Here is a 25,748-nt window from a genome sequence, read left to right on the forward strand (position 1 = left end):
CATTAAAAGCACATGTTTTGGCTGAGCTGAGATACCACTATCCCCTGGGATGAGTGAGCATCTCCAGGCCTCTCTCACCTGGGCCTGGAAGGTGGAAACAGCTACACTTCCCGGCTCGGCTGCAGGGACCTCACGCACTGGGGTGGGACTGAGGGAGGACAGATTTCTTCTCCGAGATGGGGAGGTGGTCTACCCTGATTACCACGGGCACCCAGCACAAGTGCCAACTCACATGCAGGAGGGAGGTGTCCATGCTTGCTCTGAGCTACCCAGTGCCTGCTCTGGTACCAGCACAGTGGTCACGACCCTTTGCCCTGAGCCTTGACACAGAGTGACGACAACAGCAGATGGATTCATGGATCAGCTGCCACCTGGGATTTTGTCACACCTCCTAACCTGCCACAGAGAGATCCTTGCTGATGTGACCCGTGGGCCAAAGCCAAGAAACATATCCAGTTTCGGGGGCAGCTTGGCCTGACCCAGCAGTACAAGTCCTTGGGACCACCTTCATTTCAAAGCACATTTGGCGGGTCATCCATAGGAAGAGGAGACCTTCTTTTCAGACATGCAGTGCACATGGGTGGGCAGCCCTAGTGGGAAGCGGTGAGATCCCCAACCTCAGGAATGAAGCCAGTGCCATCCTGGTCTTGCTCTTGCTTCCTCTTGCAGCTGGACCAGCGAAAGAAGGGGGGAAGCATTGCTCACAGCTCTCTGTGAAAGCTCTGGGGAAACAAATAATGGGATTGTGAGGCATGCAAAAATTAAAAATATGTGACGACTTTGGCAGACAAAAAACTCAAAAACATCCTTACCTCTAAGTCTGGTAAACACCCAGCCAGCTGCTGAGAGGGACAATGGCCATGATGCACAGCGGCATCTCAGAGGACACAGGGAGGACGTAAGAAAAACAACTGTAGGGCCAAACTGGCCCAGCTGCCTGGGAGGAGATTCATCAGCTGATCATATATTTCCATAAGGAGCCAAGAGGAGTGTAGTTGGGAGCTACATGCAGGGTTTATCTGAGGAGCTGACCCTCTTCTAGCCCAGGGAACAGTCTCAGGCTGCACCAGCAAGCATTGTTGATGCTTGAAAACCCTCTGCCCTCCTCTGCTCTACCAGTGCTGCTAAGTAAACTGTATCTAAACATAGAAAACTGGCTAGCTTAGGTTTGGGAAAGCACCCAAGAACTCATATAATTTCCATTCCCTCATCACACCCACAGAAAACTCACAGGCTCTCCATCTCAGTACACCAGGCACTTTACATGCCAGGCTTTGAGAAATTACCGTGCATTCTCATTTTGGCTAGGTATTAGCACAACAGCACCAGCCATTCACTGTTGAAAAAAAAAGAAATATAAGGAAATCACAAAAGAGAACAATGTGAAAAAACACCATCGGAATCTTCCTAAAAAGGTTCAAACATAGGCACCAGTCTTAGCAGGAGATCTTTTTTTCTAACCTCTTCCCACTAATGTAGTAAATTGGACTCCTTGAACTCTTTATCTGTGCCTGGCAGCCCACAAGAGTCATGCCTTATTTCCTCAGGGAATTTCCAGTTAAATGCTTGGAAGATCATCCATCAAGACCCTAAATTTCTGCAGAACCTTTGAATTTGCATGCTCCCAGACACTGCCCGAGGCTCCCTGGAAAGGTTTGGAGGTCAGTGGCGGCAGAAGGACTCAGCTGCTCTCATTTCCCAGGCCGAGACAGTGCGGGAAGACAATGAACAATTGTTCTTTCCTCATCAAAGTTGTGAAAGCCAGGACTTAAATATGTAATAGGGAAAGCAGTAAAAGATCTTCCTACGCAGCAATGGGACCACTTGCCAAGTGCCCACCATTGATTCAAGCTCTGGGAAGACCCATTTTCTCTGGTGGTTTCCTGGAACAGGAAGAGGGAGAGCAAAGTTCATCCCACCAGAGGTTAAAGGTGGGAGGAAGGAGGCAGAGAACAAGCCCTCACTATCAGCCCTGTTGCTGAGACTGTACGTGCCTGCTTTCAGAGGCCAGATGCTGCCAGGCAAACGAAGATCTCCTTATGTTTGTTTTAAAGCTTGAAGAATCTCTGGAGATAAACATTCTAAATTAAAGATAAAAGTGCTGTGGTTTTTCCAGCAGGCTCTGTCCCCCTCCCCGGGGATAAGCTTTTGCGGGAGCCTCACATGGGTCTTTCAGCCACATGCCCTGACCAAAGGTTGCACCCAAGGTTCTCTCTCCTCAGGCATCCTGGGAGGTAGCAAAATCCCTCTGCCCCACTGCCTCGGCTCCCTCTGATGGCAGGTTCACCCAGAGCATCGCTGTGTCCCAGTTTTCATTTCAGGATCTCTTGGGAGGATGTTAAATCCCATCTAGTCCTGGCTGTATTTAAAGTGATTGTAATTCACATGGATTGGGTTGTGGTTATAAGCTGAATTACATTCTGATTTAGCAGCAGGGATTAAGGCTCTGCATTTTAACTTATTAACCCAATCCAAGTTAGGAAATTCCCTCTCACTGCCCCGCTAAGCTTCTGCACAAGGAAAGGCAAGGCTAGAGTGGGGATGGAGAGAGTCGGGAGGGCCAGCACAGATGGGGTCATGGCTGCACAGCTCCTGTTGCAGGGGGGAAAGCAGAGGAAAAGAAACACAAAGAAGCAGCTACAGCAGTTGTTTAGTATTCCCTATGGAGAGGAAATTTCTTCTAATTAAAACTTGCAGAGAGGTGTACATGAGGGGTTAATACCCCAGGCAGCAACCAGGGAGGTGTCTACTGCTTGCTGTCACTGCTCCAACCTGAGCCAGTGCTGCTCTGGACCAAAGCTGTCTCCTTCCCCTGATCTCTTGCTGGAGACACCTGCAAGAGTTAACTTCTCTCTGGGCCATGCCAGCAGTGGGACAGTTCAAGGACGTTTGCTGTTCTGGGTGAAATGAGGAGCTGCAAGGGCAGCCTGGCACACAAACACTGCCTGTCATCATGGCTCCTGAGCAGGATGCCCTGCACCTCCAGAACCAGGGTTCACCCACTTGGCTTTCCTCTCTCGCCATCTGATAGACAATTGAAAACAGCCCAGGCACACTCTAGAAAACTTCAGTCCATTTAATATTTAATGAAAACCCAGTGTAACTGTCATGTCCTTTTCTGTTTTCTCTCACTAACACTGCTGGCTGCACAGGTATCTGTGTGTAAACAGAGCCTGTCTCCTTTCCACTTGGTTGCACGTCTCCAGCTCAGGGCACAGCTTGTGATACCTGTACTCACCTTCAGAGGAATTCCTGGGGCAACCCCGCTGTACACAGCACGACTCACTGCACGGTGACCTCACCAAGCCGGGCATCTGAGGGCATCCTAACTCAGCCCAGAGAGACCAAGGGAGGGCAGGCTCTGGAAATTCCACCCACTGTCACAGCAGGGAGTAGCAAGGTCTCATGGCATCCTGCTTACCTCTGTGGGCACGAGCCTGCCCATCGCTTTCCTCTCCAGGCCCTGCAATTCCTGGCAGGGAGGGAGGGCAGGCACTGCACTGTCATTCCACTGCCTGTGCTGAGCTGCTGGGTCATAACACATCCTACCTGCTCCCACGGAGAGAGCTGCAGTCAGAGTGGGTAGATGATAAGGGAAGGGAAAGGGGGATGTATTTTTATGAAGCAGTTTTTCCTCACAAAACTAAGCAGCAAATGGCAGGGGGAGATCACATCCAGAGGGTACTGGCTCAGAGTCCAGGTGGACATCAGCGACAAGTGGTGTCCCTAAGGGGTCCATATTGTGACAGACACTGTTTAATGTCTTCATCAGTGACGTAGAAAATGCACCTGAGTGTACCCTCAGCAAATGTGCAGGTGACATCAAGCTGTGGGGTGCAACTGACACACCTGAAGGATGAGATGCCATTCAGAGGGACTCAAGAGGGGGGCCCATGGGAATATCGTGATGTTCAACAACACCAAGTCCAAGGTGCTGCATCTGGGTCGGGGCAATTCCCCAGTATCAACACAGGCTGGGGAATGAAGGGATCAAAACCAGCCCTACAAGTCATCCTAAGGATGACTTGGGAGTGCTGGTGGATGAGAGGCTAGACATGACCCAGCAGTCTGCCCTTGCAGCCCAGAATGACAGTTTTATCCTGGGCTGCCTCAAAAGGAACACGGGCAGCAGGTCGAGGGAATTGATTCTGACCCTCTACTCCTCTGTCCTGAGACCCCACCTGGAGCGCTGCATCCAGCTCTGGGGTCCCCAACATAACTAGGACTTGGATTCTGTTGGAATGAGTTCAGAGGAGGCCACAAAGATGATTAGAAGACTGGAGCACTTCTCCTATGAAGACAGGCTGAGAAAGTTGTGTTGGTTCAGCCTAGAGAAGAAAAATCTCTGAAGAGACCTTATTACAGACTCCTAATACTTGAAGGGGGCCTACAAGAAAGATGTGACCTGTTGTGATGGGTCAAGGGATTTTGAACTGAAGAAGTATCAATTTAGATGAGATATAGGAAAGAATTTTTTTACAGAGAGGGTGGTGAAACAGTGGAACATGCTGCCCAGAGATCGGGCTCTGAGAAACCTGATTAAGTTGAAGATGCCCCTGCCAATGCAGGGGTGTTGGAGTAGATGACTTTTAAAGGTCCCTGCCAACACAAACTATTCTATGATTCTATTAATAAAAAAGTTTGGTGTTTGTAACTAACATTTTCAATATAGTTCAAATTAATTTTCCTTTAAAAAAGTCCCACCAACCCGCAAAACCCATCATGAACAAAAAATGGTAGAAAGGAAGTTTCTTTCCGTCCTTAAATGTGTTATCACAGCTACTGCACAGAGACATTTCTGAATGATAGCTCTGAGTCAGGGGCAAACCTTTGGAGCAGGGTTTATGCTGTAATTTGAAAGCTGGTACCAGACAGAGGCCCAAGAGCACAATTGCTACTCTTCATATGAATGCAAAGCTGAGTTGCTGAGCTCTATGAGGAACTGGGAGGCAGGACAGGATCTGTTTTCCCCTGCAGTGATGTCTTCTCTGCCCAGGACCTGGCAGTGCACTGAATCCAGGGCAGTGAATATACTTAACTGGCCACCAACAAGACTCCCCGTTTCTCCACACCCCACGCACGAGGGCAGGAATGCAGAAGCCCTAAGGCTTGGCCTAGAAATCCTAAATCTGTTTTTTGCTTATTGAACTCAGTGCTTCCAGGGTAACTCATGGCCTTAGTGAAAAAGAGGAGACTTCATTTCATGCCACACTTCCCTTTTTCCCCTGGCCCCAGAAAAAATGGATGCATGAATCCTGGTGGAGGGCTTTCCCCCTCTGCAGGCCTGACAGAAGCTCTGCCATAGTGTATAACCCTCTCAGAAGAAGACCTGAAAGTCGTGTTTGTCAGTGAAGAACAGAAGTGAAAGCCACACCTGGAAAGTGCTTAAGGACGGGGCTACCCCTCGTGGCCTCCATCCTCTCGAACTGGGTGGCAGAACATCCCCATCACAAAGCATTCATGCCAGAAAATCATCCTCAAAGCAAACCCTGAGGGGTAGGGGTGGCAACAGACCTGGTCCCTTCCCCACAGAGGCAGCTGCCACTGACGGGAAGCTGAGACGTGCTCTTGTGTCTGCTGGTTGGTAAACCCTCCCTGCTGTGGTCTGGTCTGCCTCAACAACAGCAAATTTACTTAAAGGAGAAGAAAATGGCTTAACTAATCTTTGGTCACCCAGCTTTACTTCTGCTGCTGACACAGCAGGAGGTACTCGCAAGCCCAATGGCTTTATTTATTTAAGTGTATTGATTTTAGCCTAGATTGGAAGAAAACAGGCGGATAAAGGGCAGGAAATTCCTCAGCTGTGAGAACCACACAGAGTACTAGAAATCAGATTTAAACTAGCAGATGAAAATACATTTGCCAGAACAAGGTAATGAATCATTCTGCCAGGAGCACAGAGATCTGGCCAAAAGCCAAACCCTGCCCACTTAAAAGCAGCAATTTGGGGTATTAAGTGATGACTGCATTGCTATCGCTGGCCATCATTTAATATAGCAGCAGTGCTCAGTGGCTCCCAACCAGAAGTCAAAGCCTGCTGCACAAAACCAGAGCAAAACCTGTCAGACCTTCCCCCAAGACCTTATTTAAGATCAATGGCCTCAGAGTCAATCAGATTCAATGAGGGAGGGCTAAGCAAGAAGAATAGAGGAGGGAGGATAAACCACAGAAGAAGGTGTGTTCTCAGCTGTATAGGCTGCTGTGCACAAGCAGTGCGTGATGTAAGAAAACCAAAAAATGCACTGAGATGTACAGGAAGATGAAAAGGGAGGGATTTTTGGAGGGTAATATTTTGTTCTTGTGTCAGCTCTGATTATCTCATCAGCTTCTTTTTGATAGCCCAGTGTCTGGGACTCCACGAGAGAGATCACCAGCTTTGTTGCCACAGACCTTGCCTTAGCTACTGGTACAGTGTGACACTGTCCTGTGGAGATGGGCAGGGAAAGCCAGGCACATGAAAGGAATACTAAAGTTAAGTCCCAGGAGCTAGTCTCTGAAAACAGTTCCTACCTTCTCTGCCAGTGGGAAGACCTTGAGCAACTCAGAATGAGAACCCAGGCTCCAGGTGCAAACCTCTCTCCTTCTATGGAAACCTCCCAAGAGCCTCTGAAGGAATGATGAAGTATCTGTCGTGAGAACAAAAAGGCGCTGCAGAGGATGGAAGAGGCAGAGAGGTAGCAGAGGTGATGGGGTGGCAGCCATTGCTTTGAGAGACAAATAGGGAGCATACACTTGATTCCTTTCCTTCTCCCAGGGAATGCTTTGCTTCCTTCCAGTGCCAGTCACCTATGACTCTTCCCACTCCTCCTGTGGAAAAAGCCCTTGGCATGCCCAGGAATGTGGAGGCAGGAGCTGGGCTGCCCCAGTCCCTCTGATCCACTGTGGAGAGCCTGTTCCCAAAAGCTGAGGAGTTTTCTTTTTGCAGGGATGACAGGAGGCTATTTGCTGCAGAAGCAACAGCTTCACCAAAGCCAGAAGGGGGGCAGCGTTCAGCAGAGCAGGGGAGCAGAAGGAGCACCAAGACAGGCACCAGCTAGGGACATGTTTGAAAGCAGGTAGCTCAGGTAGTGGCCTCCCCCACCACCTCCCCACGCCCTCTGCTGTGAAATGCCCTGAAGGCATTTCATGAAGGAGTTGACTCTAAGCCACAGAGATGCCTTGCAAGGGCAGAAGGGATTCTCCCCAGCAAGGTCGTGCAGGTTATTATCACAGCTAACCGATATTCCCACAAACACTCATTACTCACTGCTCGGCAGGCACTGCAGAGGGCAAAGTTTGTCCCCGTTGTTGAAAACAAAGATAGGAGCATCCGATCTGATTTTTGCAATCTGAAGCCCCAGTGACCCACTAAGCCCAAGGCAAACACACAGCAGGAAGAAGCTTTGGGAAAACTATATTGTCTCTGTGGAGCCAGGATCCGAACCGAGATAGGCAAAATCCAGGTACCTCCCAAGCTGTAGAGCCAGCATCTTTTAGTTACACATTTGATAATGAATGTGCTGAATTCTAAAGATATTTTCTTGAGCAAATTGTTGATTTGCCTCCCTGGTAAACTGCAGGTAAAAGACACCCAGCCTGCACTTTGTGAGAACCCCTACCTAACCCAGAGCTGCAGGACTGAATGTTTTCACAAAAGCACCACCTTCCCCTCACACCTGAGCATCGCTGGGGAGGAAGCTCAGATGTCAGAGCCAGGGGGAGCCACCTTATCGCTTGGCAGGGGTTATACAAACCTTATTCTCAATCAACACAGGTTTTCTGGCTCTCAAGCTTTGTTTTGAATTCTGTATTCAGGACAAATACAAAACTTGTGAGTAAATGCAATCTAAAGGGGCAGATTGATCTGCTCTTGCATCACAGTTGCACTCAAGCAGCAGTTTTTTAATAGGAAAGGCGCTCTGGGTGCAGTCCACCCGGCACGGTGGGAACTTGGTTAAAATGCTAATCTGCAGGCAGGGTTAAGATTGAACTGTGTTTTCATCTGCTGTTTTTCAGATGTCACCAGATGGGAAAAAAAAAAAAAAACACCAAACAAACCCAAACCATGGATCCAACCTGTCAAACCCACAGCTTGCCCACAAAGAAGTCAGCCTGAATTGTACGTGCTCAGCACTTCAGGAGAAAGACAGGCAGGCTGTGCAAGTCTCTGGGCAGGCAGTAGGTCAGCCTACATTGAAATGGACAGCTATTTTCTTTACACAGAGGGACCACCACATTGTAAATGGTACCTCCAAAACGTATGCCTTGGTGGCGTGGGGGTATTTCTTCCTGCCAGCACTGCTTGGATCGGGGCCCAGGCTGCGAACCTTAACAAATCTTCAAAATAAACCATGGGCGAATTTCACATTGTAACAAAACCTATTGCTGGCAGAGTTTTGCTTCATTTTCAATGATGTTGATTTCACTCTTCAAACCCTTGACCAATTGGGAGAAATTGGCAAAGGGCTCCATTTAGCACTGCACACAGAACTGTGCTAAGTGAGGATGTGATGCCATGGCAATGAATGGAGAAAAGCACTTTTGAATTATTTAAATATGTCCTCCTACCCAGTAGTTATGCCTAAGAGCAGGTAAGGGTCCAGGCTCTTATTTGCCACAGTACACAAAAGTACTGTGAAAAGGGCCACCAAAGAAGATGAGCATCATCTTCGGATGAGCCCAGCACTGGAAACCTGGGGGAGAAGGTCTTTTCAGGCTTTTGCTACACAGCAGGTTATTGGAACAAAACACTGTTGTCCCTGTTATACCAAACCCTTTAGCCACTGAGAGGTCTTCCCAGATTTCTACAAACCTGGCCTCTCTTGCTAAGTATGTTACCTATTTCTTGCTAATGTTACCTATTTCTGGGCATTTCTAGGCTCTTAGTCTGCTAAGTTCTGCTGAGAGAAAGTCACTTTAACAAGAGGCACAGAACACAACTGAGAGCCTTCACAGCTTCCAGAGGGGTAGGAAAGACTCTTCCAAAGTGTCCAGCATCAACAAGCTGTCTCAAAAATAAGCAACACCTGACAGACAAAGGAAAATCCCAAGCACCCTCATTCTCTTGCCAATTTACTTACCAGTGCTGCTGAGCTGCCTGGGAACAGTTTCGTCAGACACCTTGCAGGTGTTCATAAGAACAAGCCTCCCTGCTGCTGATGTACATAGCTGGTTTTTCCCACACCAGCAGGCAGCAGTTCTGCCATGGGGTCCCACTGGGTCTGCTCCCAGGTCTGTCCCTGTTAGTGCTCTTAAGCTGGCACAGGCATTCCTGGCTACTGGAAAGGCCTTCAAATAACACTGCTAGAAAGGACTGGAGGGACTTTGGGCTGTCCCTTGGATGAGCTGTAGCAGGAACATGTGGCAAAAAGGTGAGGCTAGAGCTGTGGGATGAAGCAACCTTGCAGGGGCATCACCGAGGGGCCACAAGGAGAAACACAAGGGTGAGCCACAGCCAAAGCAGCTCGTTGCCACCCAGTGCACATCTGCTCTCATCTTTGCTGCAGCCTTCCCTGAGCAAGGTTTGGGCAGTCCATTCCCTGGCACAGCCACTCTGCTCAGCATCCACATCTTAACCTACAGTGCCCTGAGAGAATTCCAAGATATTCCACACTTCAGGCTAAGATGGTGTAAGTTTGCCCAGCCAGCCCAGTAACGAGTACACGAGCCTGATGTTCCTGACAGTATGGGAGCCTGGTGCACCTGCCAGCTGTGGGTGGTGGGAAGGCTCAAGCATATCCAGAGGTTTGGAGGTTTGGAAACAAGTGCACCTGCAGCAAAAAATCCAAAACTTGAAGAGGGTGGCCTGAACCTGCCTTTGCTTTCAGCAGCCTGAAAGTGAGCAAAGGATGGAGTTTTGCTAGTTGCTGAGGTGGCTGGCAGCAGAGAAACAAATTCTGGCAGGGGAGAATTTATCCTCTAAGCTTGTTATCCTGTCAAAAGAGGAAATGAGGTTAGTTGAGGCTCATTTGTTTGTGATGAACTCCTGTCTCTTACTATTTATCACTGTATGCTATTGCCAGCTGACTTCAACCAAGTGCACCATAGCTCCAACTCCCATGGCAATGCAAGGAGGGGACAGGCTCCCAGAGCACTGCCTGGCCCCTGACCCCCTCTGCACCTCCAGAGCCCCCAGAACACGGTCTCTCCAGCCTCCATCAAGGACCATGGAAGCACAGGGCATCACTGGTCTTTTCAGGGGGAAACTGTTTGGTTGGGCCCATCAGTTTCAGGTTTAGGTCCAGGGTGAGTGAGCATCTTCTGCAGGACTGAGTGCTCTTCAGCATCCTCTCTGCTCCCCCAGAGACCAGGTTTCCACCCTGTGCACACCAGAAGGAGCAAGGGGATTTGATGAATAACCACACATTCAACTGCCTTTGGAGACAGAGGATATTGAGGACCATATGCCACACATCCCATTTTGCTTGGGGGCTGCCAAGTCCTGAGCATCAGGTGCACTCCCTGCCTGAAGAGGGCCCCACACTAATGGTGTGTGGAAGAAGGCTGCAGCAAAGCTCCTTCTCCTAGGTGGATGTGGGGGACTCACAGTGAGGCAGCAATAAGTCCAGAGAGACTGAAATAAAGTTCCCCAGAGTTTCCTGGTGGGTCTCAAGTTATGGCAGAGTGATAGGAATATATTTAACTGGCTCAGCTAGTTTTGTGGGCCTTCTCTGCTGAGACGACACAATTACTTGACACATGTCACACCTACCACTTGACTCCAAGGCTGGCTCCAAGTCAACTTAAGGGAGGACTGTTGTAAGACAATTGACATTTGACTGTACAACATTCTGATTAAAAAATCAGCAGTATGTAATATCAGTAAACCACAGGTTAGTGAGATTTGGAGCTGGCTGACAGATCTCAACAAGTCATTGTCAATGGTGAATCATCTTCAGATGGGAGTGTTTCTTAGCAGGGTTCTTCAGGGAGCTGCTTGAGGCCTGACACTTCCCAGTATTTTCATCACTGAGAAGCAGATGCAAGTCTCAGTGCTGCTCTAGTAAATGACAAAGAGATTCAAAGTGATGAATAATGAGGAGCACAGGGCAACCATGCAAAGCAATCTCTAGAGTTCAGCAAGCAAAGCCCACTTAAATGGCATTTTACTACAAAAAGTTGTTCCTGGAATAAGAAATGCTAGGCAGACTCCTAAGATGCCATGACTGGAAAGCAGAGGCTCTGCCAGGAGTTTAGGAAGTCATGGCAGCATATGAACTAACAGCATAAAGCTGTGGCAAGAGGAGGTAATGGACATAAGCACTGATGAATAAGCAAGTCATATGCACCTTTGATGCATGTTAGCAAAATGAATCCCAGCTCACTTCCTCTGGTGTGGTAACAACACTCTGAAAGTATTGCTGGAAGAACAGGATGCAGAAAGGAGCCAAATGATCTCAGTGTTCCAGGGGGAAAACCCCTAAAGCTTTCCAGCAGATACATAAGGCACTCAAATTATTTTGTTTATCCAAAGAGAGTTGAGAGTTGACCTTAAAGGAAAGAAGTACCAGGCTGAGTTCTCAGTGATGAGGAAGATAGGGAATAAAAGAGGAAAGGTGCAAAGTTTGATAGGGAAGAGAACTTAAGTATGGACATTTCCAGTGAAAGGCTGCTGTGCTTAGCTGAGTGAAGGAGACAGCCAGAAAAGCTCCAGCTCTAAATTGAGAGGGAGCTATCAGAATAAAACAAGGGGCTGGGAGCAGAGGTTTCTAAGGCTTCTAGCAAGCAGGGGAGGAAGAAGAGATGTGGCACTAGAAAACTGAAGGACAGCATATGATGGATATGCAGACCTGTGAACACAGGCAGGATATAAAAGCTTTACATACCTCACGAGAAGGGAAGGCCTAGATGGAAGGTAAAGGTAAATAAAATCAGAGGCAGGGGGGTTTTACAACAGGTAAGTCATGTTCTGCACGGATGGTACTGCTTTGGTGAAATACATCCCCAGACAAAGGCATGGCAGTAGATCTCATCTGTCTGGACTTCATAGAAAACGTCTGCTAGCAGAAAATTAACAGTTAAGCCGGCAAAGCTGAGGATTAGTGCAAGGACTGGAAGATGAGTAACAACCTGACTAGAAAAGAACTGGAAGTGGGCAGTGCTCAAAGGACGAGAGGATGAAACTCCTTTCAGTCTCCTGGCTTTCTTGTCTCATGTGTTTTTTAAACAAACTTAGCAGAGAAAAACCAGGTGCACAATAATGTGATATTTTGATGACAAAGGGGCAATCCTTGCCCAAGGTTTGGAACACTGAAACAGGGAGGAAGGAATGGATCACTGTGAGGAGTCAGGCAACTAAAAACAAATAAGAGGCAACAGTCCAGAAGCTAAGGTCTGTCAGCCAGCAACAAATAGCTTGAATTCCTCTCACTCACTAGAAGAATAACAACTGAAGCTGAAAAAAAAAGATTCAATAGCATGGTCTTCCCTCCTGGTTTCCCATTTGACTTAGAGCTGGACTGGATGGGACTTACAAGCACAGGTATAACCTGGATTTAACACTGGTAGTCAGAGTGAGGTTGTATCCCTTGACACCTGCAGGCTGCCCAGTAGTCTCCCCAATGACATAACACACTCTTCATGGGCTGTTCTCCTGAGGTCAGGCTTACAACACCAGGGTTCACATCATATATCAAAATCAACTGATTTTTCACTGCACTCCTGTAAGATAGAGCAGAGGGAAAGAGGAGTGTGATTAAGACACAGAGATACCTACTGGTCTTGGTATTATAAAATGCAGAGGTAATGAGTTTTGTTACCTTGATAACATTTGATGTGCTCAGAGAGCTCAGTACCCCTCCAGAGGAGACCCCAGCATCCCACAGTATCCAAAACATGAGAAGCATGCAGCATACAGAATAGGGGCAGTCAGCTGGGCATTGCTTCATGACTCCATGTGGGAAGAACATGCAGGGCAAGCTGCAGGTGTCCACTGGGGCTGGAGATGTTGCATTTCTCAAGCATGGTAAGATTTTTTTAATGAACATACTTTTCCTTAATCTCTCTCTGAGAAACAAGAGATCCAATTATTGCTGAAGCTTCTGTTAAAAGGAAAAAAAAAAAAAACAAACAAAATAGCCTGGGGCAGACACTTGGCATTGAAATATCCAGCTGCAACACTTGGGGTTTGGCAATACAATAAGCAGCTGAGAGGAGGGCTTTGGTCAGCAGTGTCTGACTCTGGTGTTAATGGGAGTACTCCCAGACCTACCCAGAGGAGTGGTTTGGTATCACCAGGACTGTGTGGACACTACAAGCCCAGAGAATCACTTACCCTTTCATGCTCCTTGGCTGAAACCAGAGCTATCAGAGAGTCAGTGTGGCCTTCTTCCCTAATAATGGCATTTCCAGCAACAGGGCTGGGAGAGGGCAGAGATCTGGCATTGATTGGGAGGTAAGAGCTACTTATCGAATTAGGGCTGTTTCCTTAACTGCTGGAGCAGTTCTTTCCAGCCATCCCTGTCCATAAACCAGCTCTCCATAATGGACCTGTCCTACAGTGAGGGGTCTCTCACAAAGAACCTCTCAGCTTCAGACACAGTCATTGAGATCTGAATTTCCTAAGTGTTTACTGTTCTGGGCAGGCTTCACTTTTTCATCTCAGAGTTTGCAGCAGCACAAAGCAGCATGGCAAGGCACATTGACCCAGCAGACCGGGAGCAAGGATGCTGGGTACAGCTTTGGCAGCCTGGGCAGCGGTGCTCTCATCCCTACCTCCTGGGCACACAAGAGGTGACGGGGTCAGGGAGAGCCAGGAGGTTGCACGAGCATGCCCAGGGGCAGCCATTTGCTCAGCAGTCTCTACTGTTGGGGGCAGGAATGGCAGAGCCCTTTTGGAGTGCTTTCCAGGGCAGGATGCTGCTTCATTTTATTAAAGATATGCATGTGGTTATGATTCAGAGTTGTGTCTGGTCTCCCTTTCAGGAGGTGCATAGTCCAAGCTTGGAGATCAAGAGCTTCACTCAGCCACTGCTGTGTTTGGGGCAGTTCTTCCTCTACTCAGCAGAGGTGAGGAAGCCAGGGGGGCAGTACACGTCCAGAAACCCAGCTGGATTGCTACCTCCTGAGCCAAAGCCTCCCACTGCGTGTCTGCAACGTAACTCTGTGCCTGCTACATCTGGACAAGGCAGGATGTCAAGGAGGTCAAGTGTGAGAATAGGAGAAGCCTGCTTCTTTTTTGCCCCGTTTTGTAAGCGGGATCAAGACCTTCAAATCCAGCCTGCAGAAGTGTGACAGATGTTCTTCTTTCACCCAAACTTCCAAAGTCCCCCTCTGAAACAAATATCCTCAAACCAACTTCAATGCTTTGTTTTAGAAGGAACCAAAATAATTTGCCAGCTGAAGTCTCAATTTTCTGCGAGCAGATACATTCCACTTCCCTGTGACCTATCAAACATCTCCTAAGATCTACCCAGGACTTGTGATGTGGGGAATTGCAGACATGTTTCCCTGTTGAAAAGCAAACGAAACTCATGGGTTCTGGCCACGGTACACTTTCGAGCAGTGTACGCCTCAAGTCTCCAGGTTTTGAAAAGCTCAAGGTAAAACCTCAGAAACCCTATGAAAGAAAGGCTGTCTAGACTAGGTGAGTGTAAGAGGGAGGCTGGAGCCTTTAGGAAGAGAGACAGGAGAGCTTTCCAGCTCTCCTCACAGATACAGAAAGCAGAGCAAAAAATAAAAGCTGTGTGCAGGTGATCAGGATCTGACACCAGCCCATGCCCTCTCTGCTTCGCTTTTACAACAAACAAGGCACATCAGCAAAGCAGGGCTGCCCAAAATATCACCAGGCTTGTCACCAGCAGAGGGATGGGCCAGCTGTGCCCAGGTCCTTGCCTCTCTCCTTGGAGGGACACAGGAGAGGACAAGGACAGCACTGGAGCAAGCACAGGAAGGAGCAGCTGTTCAAAGGTGTGCTTTGATATTGTGTCACCGAGGAGCTGTCTGCCTCTGAGCCCTGGGCTTGCTGTCAGGAGTGCCCTGGGGAGGACGGGAGCCAGCCCTCAGCCAGACATCCTGAGGCACGGGGCGGGTGAGAAGGTTGCCAAGTCATGACAGGGTGTTAATTAAAAATAGTGATAAAGGTAGCAGCAGTAACACCCACTCCTCAGAGTGGATGGCATCACTCAGCTCGTGGGACAGCTACCCCAGTCTGCCCAGAATGTGCCAGTCTGAGCAGAAAGACAGGTAATGACCCCTTCAGCCACGGTCAAGAGATGCACAAAAAATCCACACAGGTCTCAGTGCCAGCAGAGCTGCCAATCCTCCTCATTTCCCAGGACACTTCCTACAAGCCACAATCCCCCTCTGTAGTCTGACCTGGAAAACTGTTGTTCCCTCTCTTTCTTCACACTGCTCTTCAGCTGCACGCTGCCTGCCCTCCCTCCCAGAGGCAGGCAGGTTTCTGTGCCAGACTTGCCTCCTGTACTTTCTGGTCCTGTAGTGAGAGTTCAGGGTTAGAAAACCTACATTTAAACCTGCATTTAATTGTGCTGTACCTCTGCTTCTCCATGCAGGGGTAATATTTACATCCCCTTGTGAAACATCCAGACCCTCTAGAAGAAGTAGTGTTGCACAGGACTGAGATGCTGAAACAAAATAAATAGGTAAGGAGAAGAGTAAACTAGCCTGGAGAAATGTTGACATTCCCAAGTGCTCATTCAGACAAAGAAACACCTCCTGCCAACTGCTGGCACAGACCTTCTCACGAGTGAGGGATGTGCCAACCATTCAGGTGGCTACAGAGACCAAAACCGAGGCAGATGTTCCAGCTGTGGGCCTCAAGGGGCCACCTGCACATGCCCACTGCCAAGTCTGGCTGGCTATTTCAGGGAGAAACACACCTTTCCTTGCAGGGTGACCCTCCCTGAGGGCAAGACAGGTGCTGCAGCTGCAGTCTGTGTGCAGACACAGCCTGCTCCCTAGCTGTGGGGGACCACTCTGGGCTCCTCGTTACCTCCACGGGCCAGTTTCTCCCAGCATGGAGGCTCTCATTATCTGTTTCCCTGATGAGACTGACAGGAGCTGCACTCTCTGCTGTGAGAGCTCTTTGACCTGCTTCCCCACAGAGATGAGCTGGGAATGAGAGGTGGGAAGCCCACAAACCAGGGGTTGACACTGGTGAGGTGTTGCTGCTGCAGGAACACCTGCTTTATTGATGAGGGAGTAAACTGGTCCATGCAAGCCTGTCTGTATTGCAAGGACACCCTTCACACTCCTGGAAGAGACAGCTGCCAAGTGCACCACCTCACCACGTTGTCATCGTTCTCCTCCTCTCTGGGGCACTGGCAGCCCAGCTGGCTGGGGCCAGCACTAATCTCAACCCCATTACTCATTTTCCCCACAAAACCAAGAGAATCAGCACGGTAACTAGAGAGCCCAAGTTTCCCAATCCACGCTGGTTTTCCATGTAACCCACCCTGCTCTTTCACACAGAGATGGAGGTCCCACATCCAGCCTTTTTTGAACAAGTCATCTCTCATCAGGTGCTCGGTCATGCAGCCAGCAGCCTCCGGGTGCCCCTCTGGCAGGGGAGCAGCTCCCCGTGGCTTTCATCAGGCAAACTGCTAGAAATGCAGGGATCTGCTCTCCCTGGAGTGGATCAGCCAGGCTTGTCCTGCAGCATGCAGGGCTGTGCTTCCCTGCTCAGTGCTGGGCCAGCTGTGAGCCCTCCAAATCAGGGAGCACAACTCTTATCCCTGCACGACTCCAACTTTGCACTTCAGCGCTAGGACCCTCCACAATCCTCCCTGACAAAGGAAACACAGCTCTTGGCAGGCCCTTGTTATTTCAGCTAAGGCTCATCAACCATCCTTCTGTCACTAAATGCCTTATTATGTGCAATTAATGGACTGACTGAGAGCAGCTACAAAGTCGTTCTCCCCGTGAACCCACGGAGGCAGCTGGGTTACTTCTAGTGACTTTCTAACGCTGCCAGCTTCATTACGAAATGCAGCTGTGCAAGGGGAGAGAGGCAGGGAAGATGAAACAAACGACTGAGCTCACATCCAGCAGTCCTGCCTTTTAAACACCCGGAGGCAGCGTGGCAAAGAGCTTCCTGCCATCCCCAGTGCTGGCACAGCCCTTTGAGGGGCACTCAAAGGCCGGTCACCATCCACAATTACTTACAGGCAATCACTGGCTGCAGACCTGCCCCACGCAGATAGGACTTTACTGCCGTCTTTAACTTTTTTTCATTATTATTAATAATACAACAAGAGGAAAGAGAGATAAGAGCAAACTGACAGTGTAGGCTGAAACAGCTAATTTGACTGTAGCCAAACTGCACTCAGATGTGCAAAGCAAGAGAATAATTTCGACTCTCTGATCTCTCAAAGATCATCCTCTTAGATGTCACAATTACATTTGAAAACAGTCTGATGGTACTTGAAGTCAGGTTCCCTTGACAATTAACCTATATGTGCACACCCTTCGTGACTTCTTGCTGCAATACAGATATGTGTTTTGAACCACTACTACAGTCCCAGTCTCCACACACATGGCTGAAAGCAAAAACCAGGTAGCAGAGGGTTCCTCAGCCAGCCCCAGACAAAAGGACAGTGGTCTCATTGGAGCGTGGCACTGAATTAATCTGCCTTTCTGCCTTTTGTAATGCCTTGTTACCAGAAATAAGAGAGTTACAGCTGGCATTTATGCAAACAATTCTTCCACTGTTCTAAGGCAGTTCCTAAGGACTGAGTGATAAGGAATTTGATGTAGCTTATTTAAAAAAAATAAAGGCAAAAAGCAGTGTTTGATGTATTTTAAGTCCCTCTGCCTTATTTGCTCTATGAAGAAAGTCTGGTGTCCTTCTACCAAAGGACATCTGATTTTTTTTTTTTTTTTTTGTGGAAAGTACAAAAGAAACAGACACTTAAATTCTGGGGCCAAATTCATCACTGAGCGAAATGGGCCCAAACCCTTTGAAGCAAAAGGCGAGGCAATTGCTTAGATTAATCCTAATGACCCAAGCCAGAACTCATGGACAAACCCTTACAGGGCTTTCAGCTCTTGAGCAAATGTAGCCTGAGCAGGTGTTACATTTTGGAAAGCAAAATGAAACCCAGAGGATTTGCCTTAAAAGAATTTACATCCGTCCTAGCAGTAAACCACTCTGCTTTGAGTGCTAAGAGAGGACTGACCAGCTTGTCACAGCTGTGGCTCCGAGGGACACAAGCAGGTCTTCCTCTGCTCTGCTGAGCTTAGGCTAAAGACTGAGAAGCAGAGAAAGCCGTTTTAAACGCCCCTATTGAAGCCTGAAAAAAATGGGTTCTTAGAGTAAAAATTTCAAACAAAATCTAGTCATGGAAACTTTTCTCAGAGAGGAAAGACTGTGCAAGTACTGCATGAGAGGAAGAGCCCTGCAGCCACATGTCTACTCCAGCAGTAGATGATAAGGAGAAGTTGCAGCCTTCTTGCCCCTTCCCACTCCCTGAGCACCCAGGAAATCCTCTCCTTTTTATGGCAATGAGGAGGGGAACCACTAATGAACCACAGTCAAACACTGAGGGGAAATGTCTGGGGTAAAGAGCTTCCCAGGAGATTTCAGTGGTATTTACGTCCATCAAGGGCCAGACTTCACTCTCATGCCCAAGTACACCACAGCTCTCCAGCACTGCCAGTTCCACTCACAGCACTGCTCCAGGTTATTTTGGCAAAATTCAGGGCCTGTGAGGCAGTTTTATAATCCTAGCCCTCTTCTCTCTCCTGCTCCACTGCCTCCATCTACAGTTTACCTTTCCTCATCAGAGAGGATTTTTCGCAGTACCAGCTAAAAGAGCAGCATAGGGGCTTTCTGCACATGTAACCCAAAGGAAAACACGAGATGCTATTTTCCACTTCAGCCAAGAGGTCTTTTTCATCTCATGCAAGTTGGGAGCATCTTCGAGGCTTTGTTATTTCTTCAACAGAGGGGGAAGAACTAAAGTTTGAATTTGAACACTAAAAACATTTCTTTGAACTGGTGAGATTTACCGATGTGCACATGGCTCCCAGTACAGATGCGCACTTGGAAAAAAGCAAAAAAAAAAAAAAAAAGGAAGAAAGAAAGCACATCTATTCCCCCACCGGTTTCTGTCACCATTTGATTCCACAGCACTGCAGTCTTAGCAGGGAAATTACTGGGGGAAAGGGAGTTAGACAACATTTCCCTGACAGCAGCTTGTCAACTGGCTCTTTGAGTGTCAGGAAAAAGAGCTGCATCTCACGTCTTTAAAGTGCCATTCTGCCACATCAGAAAGGGAAGACACACATCAGGCTTCCCTGGGGCCACGTGCCCGTTCCCCCTTCTACCTCACCACCACTGCTGCCCGTACACATGGCAGACCCTTGGCCTGTGTCCCTCCAAGCCCTGCAGCTGCCCAGCCCCAGGGTTGTCAGGTTCCTCCTCAACCCTATCCCAACCCAGAGCTCGCCATCACCTGTGTCCAGGGGTGCTGCACCTCTTCAAGGGATGGAGAAACAGGCACTGGTACTATTATGTTTTACAAGACAGCATGAAGTTTTGCCTTTCCTACTGGCTTGGTTTAGAGAAAAAGGTTCTCTGACATCCCACGTCCACCTGACAACACATATAAGGCAAGAATAGAAATGTTTCTGATGAGAACAACATCATGATATTCCCTTACTGCAAGATGAACACGATCCCTGACAACCTCTGGGATAACTTATAGAGACTAATACAGGACGCTCCATCTACCTTATCTGAAGCCCCAGCACTTACTCCAGCTTGCAATGCCCTGAGCTTACAGCTCCAGAGAGACCAAGTATTTCAAACCCCAGGCTGGCAATGTACAAAACCTCCACTTAGTCTATCCTGCATTATCTAAACAGAACTGTGGTTGCTCCAGCGCTCTGCGATATTATCAGAGCACAACAAGACCTGCTGCTGCTGAGCTGCTGCCTCAATGTACTTTGAACCCAAAGAGCAAGAACTCCCAGATAGTTCCTTTTCAGAAGGCAAGAAGGAAGTATCTTCTGTACTACAAATTTTAAAGCCCCTGCTTTCCAAAGATGAAATACCCCTATCCAAGAGCGGGCATTTCTGGAAGTGCGAGTTTCGCACCAGGAGAGGAAGGGATGCAGTTCACAGCTGCGATCAGGTTATCTCCCATGATGTTTCCCTGGCAACCACAAACCTCAAGGTCTGGTTGACATTTGCGAAGTGTAATAGGTTTTGAAAGCCAAAATATACATATTTTGTCAGTTAGTGTTGTGGTTCCCTTGAAACAGGCCAAAGGATCAAACAGAAACTCCATGGAGAGCTGATTAGACTCCATGTAAATAGGGCAGACAAGTAACTCAAGAACATACCCCAGTGCCTGAGGGTTAGCACTGTGTTTCCATACTGCCTGCACACTCAGCCAGCCAACATTTACTGAGGACCTCCAGATATAATTTTAGGAGTGTAATTAAGGCAAACAAAATACATCCAGGAGGTGCTCAGGAACTACTGTACTGTTCTGGCTAGAAAGCAAGAAAGAGTGAAAGATGCGGTGGGGGAGAAGGGAGGGGAGGGAGGAGACTTGCCTGCAGCAATGGAGTGAGTGAGCAGCAGTTTCTTGGTTAGGGCTGTAGTTTTTTCATCTCCTTCCACCCTGCAGTCAGGCCAACCAGTGAATGTCATGCTTTTACCAAAACAGTTTGGTCCTCACCCCACCATATGCTCTTGTAAAACCAAGAAAGCCCAGCATAGACACCAAGTGATGTATTTACTTACCCTTTGCATTGTCCTGCTCTATCTTGTCCTTTGACTAGCTACAGGTGAAATGGGAGGGGGCCTAAAGAGGGCACAAGATCAATCAATTTATGTTCCCACCCCTTCCCAGTTCTTGTTAAAACTGGTGCTCTAAGTTATAGGAAAGAAATAGATTATCATTTTTCTTCCTACTACTAGCCTTTCTAGTGGGAACACGTGTAAGGTAGCAGCTCCAAGTGTTTTGTAGCTCCTTCATACAGGCACTCAGAGCAACTGTGCCCTGGGCCCTCAGCATCAAGGCTAGCTCAGCTTTTTTTCACAGGACCATTTCTCTCTGTTTCTATACCCCATATTCCTGTGGAACTGCTGTCCTTTGGAAATTATTTTGCACTACAAAGTTCCCCATCTATTTCTGATCAGTGGCAGGTGTGTGAAGAATCGCCCTCCTGATGATGCTACCCACAGCTTAATAACAGGGTTAATCATCTCTTCTCAGATGAGATACTGAGGTGCCAGTTGTAGCTTTCAATACAAGGATGTTTTGTGAAAACAAACTTCTGGTGGTGGTTACATAAAGGGCAAGAAACTCAAAGCTCCCCTGCAGCGTGGGCAGAGGTTGGCTGCTGCAACCTAAACACCTGAGAACGTGTTTCTTTTCCCTTTCCTCCCTGCCCCTCTTGCTCTGCTCCTTCTTGTTCTGGAGGATCTATGAACAGGAGCTCCCAAATGCCCAACAGCCTGGTCAGGTGTGTTATTCTGCTCCACAAACATTTGCCTCTGGGAAGGTAAAGTCTGGCTCTACACAAGCCGTATCTTCAACTTGCTGTCTGTGGTTGTGCTGTGTGAAGGCTCAGGCTGGAGGATGCAGAGGGTGTGTGGCTCAGGGAATATCTGAGCTCACCTGGCTCCTTGGCTTTCCTTGAAAGACTGCTGAGCAGTAAAGTGTAACCACCCTCACCCACAGCCACGCGTTGAATTCCAGAGTGATGGGCGTAACACCAGGGCTGTGCTGCTCTCCCTGCTTGGGGTGGGGAAAAGAAAAGCAGATGGTGCTGGTTTCCTCCTTAGGCTCATGGCTCAGGTGTCAGCCATGCAGCACAAGGGTGTCTGGACAGGACAAGGGTGCCTCTGGAGCAGCCCTTTGGTCGCTTTAAGACAGTTTTGCTGCTGTGGAAATATTTTTAGGGAAGCTTATCACCATGGTATCTGAGCACTACTGACTAATGGGGCTTATGGAATGTGCCTGGTTGTATTTGTTATTAATTTCTTTAAGGGTGGCTTTTCTGACATTTTTTTTTTTTTTTGTTCTCTGCTTCAAATTTGGATGCAGTGCTAGTGGGTATAACACCTTTCAAAGTGGTGTCCCTTGAAGGCAGCGGGGAAGAGATGAGGGTTGGGAACGAGGATAATTAAAGGAATCCTGTCAGCCAGTTCCATCCCTGAGGTTTAGAGGTGGTTTAAAAAGAGAAGGAGAAAGGGAAGGGAGAGATGTTGTTAGAGCCATCCAGAATTAAATTTTTTACCATTTAAAGCTAGGAAATAAATTAAATGGGTTAGTCACCATTTTTCTCCATGAGAAAGCAGCACTGAGAAGGTGTTGACCACTTAGATCAAAAAACATGGAGAGGGGAGTCAGCAGTGGTACCATCCAGGATGAGGGATGCTTTCAAAGTGTATGGCTTCAACATGCTGGGATTTCTTTTTTTTTCCCATTTAAGCTAAAAAAAAAAAAAAAATTGTATTGGCAGTGGTCCTAGAGCAAAAAACAGAGTCAAAACTGTGACTTTTTTTTTGAACAGACAATTTTGCTGATGCAACTGCGTAGAGCTGAATACTTTTGTTAGCCCCTTGGCCGGATCTGGCCAGCTGGCAGATCCCTTTTGCCAAGGAAGCCTTTTGTGAAGACAAAAAAAGCATAGTAGACCAAATCCTTGCTGCAAGATCACAGTCAACAGGAAGTATTTTATGGTTTTAGCGTTTCCATAAAGGGATTGCTGGAAAAAGGCTCTAAATAGGCATCTGTGCTATTTTGTGTGAGGGTGCCCAAGAGCTGTTCCACTGAGGACCTGAATCAAAGCATCTCAGCTCTGTCCACAATTCTAGCCTTTCCAGCTCTTCCCAAACTCGTTGCCCCTTCCAGCATTTACCATGGTCCTGACTCACCAACACTACATATATTTCTGGATATAGCATGGATACAGCACTTTGCATCCCAGCAAGCCTTACTCTCTTTGGTCTTGTCTCTCCAGGTGAGAATACAAGGGGGCCAAGCACCCAGGAGTTTGGAGATGGAATAGCATGTGTGAGCATGCCAGCCTGCAGCAGAGGGCAGTTTATTCCACTCATCCTTTCTCTATCTGAACTGCCAAATAGCTCAGCTCTGTTGTTTCTTCCTCTGCCTGTGAGCACAGGCCAGACTCTGGCTTTCCTTTACTTTCCAGGTGCTATCAAAGACAAAAACTTACCAGATTCTGGGGAAATGGCAAACAATTCCACCTTACTGCAAATGTGGGAAACGTGGCCTCTGCTCAGAGCCATCTTCCAAGCTTTCCATAATGGAGTCTTTAATGTCGTGTCTGAAATGTACAGGAAACTCAGTCTGCATCCTAAAGGAAGCCTGACAGGTTTCTCTTGCTGAACCATGTGAATGTCCACATAACTCCTTAGCTTTTAACAGGAGAAATCAGATCCTGAAATAAACTGGGTGGGTGAACACAATCCATCACTTTTGCAGCTCTAGCATCACTTTTGCAGGACTCCTAGCACAAATTTTTACAGTGATCTCAGGTTGCCTAGAGACTTATAAATTGTTTTGCAAGAGGTGAAGACAGGGTACAGCTCAAGGAATAAGGACAAGGTGAGCTAGAAAGGCTGCAGTAGCACATATGCAGCACTGGCACTTCTGGGAAGAAACCAGCACAAACACAAAAGTCTCTTTGCCCTGGAACAACCATATCCGGGGCTCCACTCTTTTGTAATCACCTCCTGCTTACAAAACAGACCTGAAGCATGCCCTGAGCTCATCACTGCCCACTTGGAGGACCTGCTGACCAGCAGGACCCCTTGGGCAGCCCCAGGACAGGGACATGGCAGACACTTTAGAGAAGTGATGGCTGAGGACCCATGAGAATGTTTGAGGCAGGAAGCTGGTAGGTGAGCCTGGATTACCCTGTCTTTTTCTGGCTTTTCAGTGTGGCTGATGTGCAGTGAAGCAGCTGAAATGAGAGGAGACAGCCCTGACCTGGAGCAGCAGAGGAGCACGTGGGCATGTGAGACACTGCCGGGTCGCAGCTGCCTGCACAGTGGGCAGTGACCATGGAGTGCCTGCGGGAGCTGCTTCCCAATGCCAGGGAGAGCCTCTGCCTCCACCACTGCCCCTGTACCCAGCCCAGGCACAAAGGGGCTTCTCCTAGCTGCAGCATTTTCCCAACAGCTAACACTCACAGATTGAGGTTGGAAAGAACACTGATAATGGTCTGTCTGTGCAAAAGCACTAGGATAATTTCCACACTTCTTGGTCCAGGGATTATGTCCTGCTTTTTCATCCTGTAAGAAATTGTCATTATTGCTCTGTGGTCTGATCCTCCACCAGCTCCTCCTTGCTCTTATCTGTATAATCCTCAGCTGCTGGTCTTCAACAGCCATGGTTTGAGATTGGGAGCCTTGCATGGCTCAAAATTGTTTTAACCTTTTCTTCCCAGCAGAACGCTGATTTTAAGTTGTCTGTGTGATAGTGTTAATGGTATCCAAACTCTCTTGGACAGCCTGCACCCTCTCCTGTCCTCTATTAGCTTGGCTCCTCCAGCACCTCAAGATGGGTAAGAGAAGGTATCTTTTCCACTCTCCCTGTCCTTCCTTTTAATTTAGTTTAATCTTCAGACCTACAGTCCTCCTTTCCCTCACCTTTCCCCCTCTCCTACCTTGTCTGCACCCGAGTCCCCTGCCAGGTGCTGCTCATGCCCCCTCCCAGCAGCCATCAGAGTGCCAGAGGGGTCCTGTCAGCCCCCTGGGGATGACAGCAGGCAGACCCACTATCCCCAAGGAGGAAGCCTGTCATTTTTAGTCCCAGCTCCCTGCTGAGTCCCAGGGTCCCTGTCCCCTCTTGCTCAGGGGCAGGCACTGGTGGTGACACAGGGGTCTGAGGTCTCACTCTCAATCTAATCAAATCCATGTTTTCTTTTCTATGACAAAATCCTTTAAGGAGCTCATAGCCTGGAATGGGCTACATTCCTTAGGCAGATGGGTTATTCCCATCTGGAGAGGGTGGAGGATGCAATAAAAATCCATTTTGCAGCAACTGTTCTAATTCAGCAGGTTATTGGTAAAATATTTTCTGATGTGCTTAGTTGTTTTCCAGATATGCTGAAGTGGTTTCACGATGAAGTTATGTTCTGAAAGAGAGTCATCCAAAGAATGCAAACAAAAATTTTTTTTAAAACTGAGATATCCATTTTTCTTCATTCCAAATTTTTCATTTTATCAACGAGCAAAAAAAAAAAAAAAAAAAAACAAAAACCCACAAGCCCACAGATTTTCACACAGCCTTATTGTGTGAAAGGTAAGAAATTAACAAGAGCAAGAAAATTCTGTGCAACTCACATCCTCACCTTCATGTAATTGTTTCTAAAAGCACCCAGGACAAATTAAACATATGAATGCTCACAGCACCTCAAACTGGGAATGCAATTTGTAACTGATTTATGTCTCTGGTAGCAGGGCAAAAGCAACTTAAGCAGCAAATAAAAGCAGGTTGTTTTCTAGCTTTGTTACATGCTCTTCAAACACACTAGCAAGATACAATACCAGAGAATTTTTACAAATTCATGTCCATTAAAATAACAATTTTCCTACCATTTGTTCACATGATTTCACAATCCTTTTAGTCCTGACACATGCAGTGGGTACACTGGTGACCCCACTGCTCCTTGTACTGTGGATGACATTTTGTTTGGCTCTGCTTCCCATTTTCCTCTTGTTTGGAGTCCTTCCATGGAGGCATGCGCCTCAAATCCCTTTCAATGCCTGGGTATGGAGTTCTATTCCTTCTGAGGTCTAATATGTAGCCTGTAGTGCCCAT

This window comes from Empidonax traillii, unplaced genomic scaffold (assembly GCF_003031625.1).
Source record: "Empidonax traillii isolate 1590-97213 ecotype Southwest subspecies unplaced genomic scaffold, ASM303162v1 scaffold236:size2090792, whole genome shotgun sequence".
Classification (NCBI taxonomy): domain Eukaryota; kingdom Metazoa; phylum Chordata; class Aves; order Passeriformes; family Tyrannidae; genus Empidonax; species Empidonax traillii.